The following is a 6,000-nucleotide window of genomic DNA, read 5'->3' as shown; positions in this document are numbered from 1 at the left end:
AGCGCTGCAGCAGAGAGAGTTGTAGTGGTCTCATATGAGCCCTGGCCCAGGGCACTACTTCCCTCGTGGCCGTCATACAGCCCAACAGCTGCACATAGTCCCAAGCCCGAAGAGGAGAGGCTACTAGGAACTGGTCCACTTGAGCCTGAAGCTTGACAATTCGATTGTCCGGCAGGAACACTCTGCCCATTTGGGTGTCGAAATGAACTCCCAGATATTCCAGGGACTGAGTCGGGCGCAGCTGGCTTTTCTCCCAGTTGATGATCCACCCCAGGGAGCTCAGAAGAGCAATCACCCGGTCTACAGCTCTGCCGCACTCTGCATAAGAGGGGGCTCGGATCAACCAGTCATCCAGATAAGGATGGACTTGTACTCCTTCCTTTCGTAGGAAGGCCGCGATGACCACCATTACTTTGGAGAAGGTCCGCGGAGCAGTAGCCAACCCGAACGGGAGGGCTCTGAACTGGAAGTGTCGGCCCAGGACTGCAAAACGCAGAAAGCGTTGATGAGGAGGCCAGATGGGAATATGCAGGTAAGCTTCCTTGATGTCCAAGGATGCCAGGAACTCCCCTGCCTTCACTGGCGCTATAACAGAGCGGAGAGTCTACATTCAGAAGTGCCGAACTTTCAAGGCCCGATTGACCCCTTTGAGGTCGAGGATAGGCCGTACAGAACCTCCTTTCTTTGGTACCACAAAGTAAATGGAGTAACGTCCCTTGCCAAGCTGATCTTCTGGCACCGGAACGACCGCACCCAGGCGGATCAGATTGTCCAAAGTCTGCTGCACTGCCACAGCTTTGACCGGAGACTTGCAGGGAGAGTGTACAAAGCCGTCTCTTAAGGGTCGGCAGAACTCTAGCTTGTAGCCGTCTCTGATGACTTCCAGCACCTAAGCGTCTGAAGTTACCCTGGTCCACTCGCCCAGAAACGAGGACAGGCGTCCTCCAATCTGCACTGGGCCATGGACCAGGACCCCGTCATTGGGTACGAGACACTGGGGGAGGACCGGAGGAAGCACCTCCGGGACGGCGGTCTCTGCGAAAGGAATGCTGCTTGGGGGAGAAGTTCCTCTTGAAGGAAGAGGGGGCAGAGGAGCCCGACTTGCCCGGGCGATACCGACGGGCTTCCTGAAACCGTCCTTTGGAGTTACCGGGGCGAGCACTGGCCCGAGCCCTGACCTCTGGTAACCTCTTGCCCTTAGACGTGCCGAGATCGGTCACAATTTTGTCCAGCTCGACCCCAAAAAGCAGCTTGCCTTTAAAAGGCAACTTAGCCAGGCGAGACTTGGAGGCGTGGTCCGCAGACCAATGCTTCAACCAAAGCCACCACCGCGCAGAGACTGTCTGAGCCATACCTTTAGCTGAGGCTCTCAAGACATCATACAGCAAGTCTGCCAAATAAGCCAAGCCCGATTCCAGGGCCGGCCAATCAGCCCTCAAGGAAGGATCCGAGGGGGAAGCCCGCTGCACAATCGTCAGGCATGCCCTGGCCACATAGGAGCCGCAAACTGAGGCCTGCAAACTTAAAGTAGCCGCCTCGGACGACCTTAAGGCCGCCTCCAATCTTCTGTCTTGGGCGTCCTTTAGGGCCGTGCCACCTTCCACCGGCAACGCCGTTTTCTTAGTCACCGCAGTGATTAAAGAATCCACGGTAGGCCAAAGAAAGGCCTCCCGTTCACCTTCAGGCAGAGGATAGAGGCGGGACGTAGCCCTAGCCACTTTGAGGCTCGCTTCTGGGACATCCCATTGAGCCGAAATCAAGGTGCGCATGGCCTCATGCACGTGGAAGGTTCTAGGCGGGCGCTTCGTCCCCAGCATAATGGCGGAGCCAACAGAGGCTGAGGGAGAGACATCCTCCGGAGAGGAAATCTTCAAAATTACAGGTTGGGCAAATCCTCTGAGCGAAAGATCCGCGTTGCAGAGGGGTCATCCGCTCCATCCGAGTGGGAATCCGTCTCCTCCAAGGAATCCCCAAAGGACTGTTGGGAGAACTCAGATACCCTGCCCTCATCTACATCAGAGGAGACAGAGTCCTCTAGGGCCTGGAAATCCACCCGAGGGCGTTTGCTTCCGGAGGCCTCAACCCCTTTATCAGACAGGGGGGCAGGGGCAGTGTTTTGCATAAGAAAAGCCTGATGCAGCAGCAAAATGAACTCAGGGGAGAATCCCCCCGAACAGTGCACTTCTGCAGCTTGGGCCACGGCCCTAACCGCACCCTCAACCGGCGCTCGCAAGAGCGGGGGAGAAATGTGCTGCGCATCCAAAATGGCGTCTGGCGCGAAACTCCGAGGAGCCGCGCGGGAAGAACGGCGCTTAACTTTGGCCGCTTTCTTACCGTCGCCCGAATCAAGGGCGACCATAGTATTAACGTCTCCCAGCTCGACGGCGGCCCAAGAAGAAGCCGTCCGAGCAGAGTGGCCGGCCAACATGGAGTGGGCGAGCAGCGGGGGATGGGCGCTTATGGCGGGAAAAACCGCCGCACCGGAGGAAGAACTGGGACACTGACCGGACTCCAAACTGATGCTTAACAAAGGCGATTCAGGTTTTGAAATCCCCGCATCCCCGCTAGACGCACCCATGCGGTCCGGGGAGCGAATCCTCGCGCCCTCGCCCTCCGACGCCATAAGCCACGTGGAAACCGAACGGGGAACCCCCTGCCCGCTATAAAAAGGTAAAATTACCTGCTTCTCGCTCCAAGCTGTAACGAACTGGTGTCCCAGTGAGCAACTGTAATAAACGTTGAAATAAATGCCCTTAAGGACGTCCAAAATTTTTTTTTTTTTTTTAAACGGAGCCAGCGGGAGGGGGGAGAAAAGGAGGGACCTGGCACCACCAGGTTTGCACTTGCTCAAGAAGAGCCCTCAACCCCAGGTACTCAACAAAACCTAAACATTAGGCTTGGAGACCTAGCCAGAGCTGCTGCTGTGTGTGACCACCACCCGCTGAGATAGAGAACATACTGAGAAGTTTCCGGCAGCACATGACCACATATAGAGAGGCAAAAGGATTGCTCTCTATCTCCACCTGCGGGTAGATGGACACAACCCACCAGTCTATGGATTTATCAGCATGATGATATGGAAGCAAGGTAATTAATGCTGTGTTTTCATGAAGAGGAAAGTGTCCCGCAGCCACCACAGTATGATAATGATTTATCAGCGACCCCACTAATTTCACCTGCAGACATTTATAAAATTCCCCTGAATAGCTGTCACTCCCTGGTGCAGAATAATCCTTCAGAGCTTTTATAGCTTGCTACAATTCTTTGCCTGAAATTGGGGCATTAATAGTAGTAAGAGAAAGACTGAGAAATTCCCTAGTCTAAAAAAGCGTGAATAGTAGGTGGTGATGCCACAGGGTGTTCCTCGGACAATGCCTGAAAATAATTAGTAAGAATCTGTGCAATATGGTCAGCGTGATTAGTTAACGTGCTGTCTTCCATCTGCAGGACATTAATTGTTCTGGTGCCCCCCCCCCCCCTAAGCCTTGACCACCTGTGCCAAACGTTTTCCAGTCTTATTACCATATTTATAAAATTTGTGTCTCCAATAAAGAGAGCACCTGGTTGAAAGCTCATGGAAGAGGGTGTTGAATGCTGTCTGCATAGGAAAATAATTTTCACACAGGGATTTGGAGGGGCAGAGAAGAAAAGCCTGCTTATCCCGCTTCAGCTGAGTCTCTAGGTTAATTATACTTGCATGTTTCTTGTTATGGAGACTAATGTAGGCAATTATATCACCATGTAGAACAGCTTTTGCAGTATTCCAAAAGAGGGTGGGTTGATCTAGGTGAACACTATTATGAGATAAAAATTGTTCCCACTTTCCTATGAGATATTGTGGAAGTCTGGAATGTGTCAAGATGCCGGAAAGTGCCATTCCCCTACCGGAGCATGCCCTGCCATAGCTTCCATATCCACCCACACCAGAGCATGATCAACCCCCCCCCCCCCCAATCCCAGACAAAATAGTGGAAAACTGGGCTCACTGGATAGAGATATAATCCAGCCAAGACCATGTGCCATGGGATCTAGAAAGGTGAGTATAATCTTTGTCCTCAGGGTGTAAGAGTCGCCAGCAATCCACCAGGCCTAATGCCTTGATGAATAAGAAAGCATCCCCTCCCCAGACCCACAGCCCTGACTCCTCAAGTGCCTAGAGAACAATCATCAGATGGGAACATTACAAGGTTCATATCACCTACCACAACGAAATCAGAAGCAGCACAAGGAAGCAGTTTTGTCAATAAGGTGAAATAGAAGGAAGCAGAATAGAGGGTGGGGTCATAAATAACCAGAAGGTAAAATTCCCTGCTCTGAACCCATACTCTCATCAATAAATAGTTCCCATGTTCATCTGTAAAAATCAACAACTTTATAGTGGAGAGATTTACAAAATAATAGCGCCACACCCCTTGCCTGCTCTCTGATGATGAGTAGAAAACATCCCCCACTCACTGCTGCTGTAACTTTTGATGTTCCAAATCAGAGACGTGTTTTTCTGAAGGCACGCTATGTTTACATGATAGTGGTGGAGTGTGGTCAGGATTCTAGCATGTTTTATAGGTGATGTTATCCCCCCAAACATTCCAGGTGGCAATCCTACATTTAGGTAAGGTCATGGAAAATATAAGATCAGCAGCAACGCCATGAGATGTGTTTTAACAAAACTATCCCAGGGTGCCAGCCCTCATCCCAGGCCAAAAGGAAAGAACCCACCAGTAGCAAATCTGTGGCTTGCTATCTCCATGGGCAAAAATGGACCACCACCAACCCAGGTGCCAGTACAGGCCCTCCTCATCAAGGCTCCCATATCTCACTCCCCCCATCCTGCCCTATCCATATTGCCCCCCTGCCCTCCCCACACAAGAAAATGACAAATACGACTTGCCAATGCCAACCACAAAACTCTGGAATGGTAGGTACACAGAATGTGCATTGGAAGCCCCCATCTTCCCCCACCCTCCAAAATTACAACAAGAACTCCATTAAAAGAATCTATAGCGTGCTTACACGGATAAAATAACACATTTTAAACCTTAAGAACTAAACCCAAATTTAAACATCATCTCCCAGCTTACCTTAGTCCAGTTGTAACAATCATCCTCTGCCAGAGGCCATGCAGCAGGGCTCTTTTGGAAACCTGCAATCATGCACCTTAAATTCAGCACTAGGTGTCACTATTGCACAATAACTCATTCCCTACCCACCAGGGCTGCCAAGAGACAGAGCTGGACCCGGGGTATGGCCACCTCTGCCCCTCCCCATTCGGGCCATTGCCGTCCCCGCCCCTCCCCCTCCTGCATCTGCTCCTCCCTCGGTCTGTCACCTCTTGTGTGCCGGGACTGGGTTATGGCATTAACAAAGGTTCCAACACACAGGAGCAGGAGACAGACAGATCCAGTGCTGGGTCCCCCTTAGACACCGGGTCTGGGGAATCCTGTCCTACTGCCCCACTCTCTGCAGTCCTGCTACCTACAAGACTTTCTATACTGTCTCCGTAGCAACTCCAGTCCAATTAACCCAGGGAACAAGAATCCTGAGCAGAGAAACATAGAAACCACAGAAAATGACAGCAAGTAAAGACCATATGGCCTATCCAGTCTGCCATCCATATCATGTACTATTCCCTCATCTCCCCTTAGAGATCTTCACCCCGACGACCAGCTCCCGCACCCTACCTTTAAAAAGAATACCGGGAGTTGCGCCTGCCCTGCACGTACAAGAAATGTGGACCATCGGCTCTTCTCTCGCTCTGTCCCGCCCTTGCGGAAATAGGAAGTTGCGTCAGCGGAGGGCGGGACAGAGCGAGGGAAGAGCCGACGGTCCACATTTCTTGTACGTGCAGGGCAGGCGCGACTCCCGATATTCTTTTTAAAGGTGGGGGGGTGTCGATTCGCCGAGGGGGGGTAGCTGGCAGGGAGCACCCCCTCCCGAGCTGACACCCGGGGCGGACCGCCCCTCCTGCCCCTCCTTGCTACGCCACTGTATACACATGAGTTT

The sequence above is a fragment of the Microcaecilia unicolor genome, chromosome 1 (assembly GCF_901765095.1).
Source record: "Microcaecilia unicolor chromosome 1, aMicUni1.1, whole genome shotgun sequence".
In the NCBI taxonomy this organism is placed as follows: Eukaryota; Metazoa; Chordata; class Amphibia; order Gymnophiona; family Siphonopidae; genus Microcaecilia; species Microcaecilia unicolor.
This window is presented reverse-complemented; position numbering follows the sequence as displayed.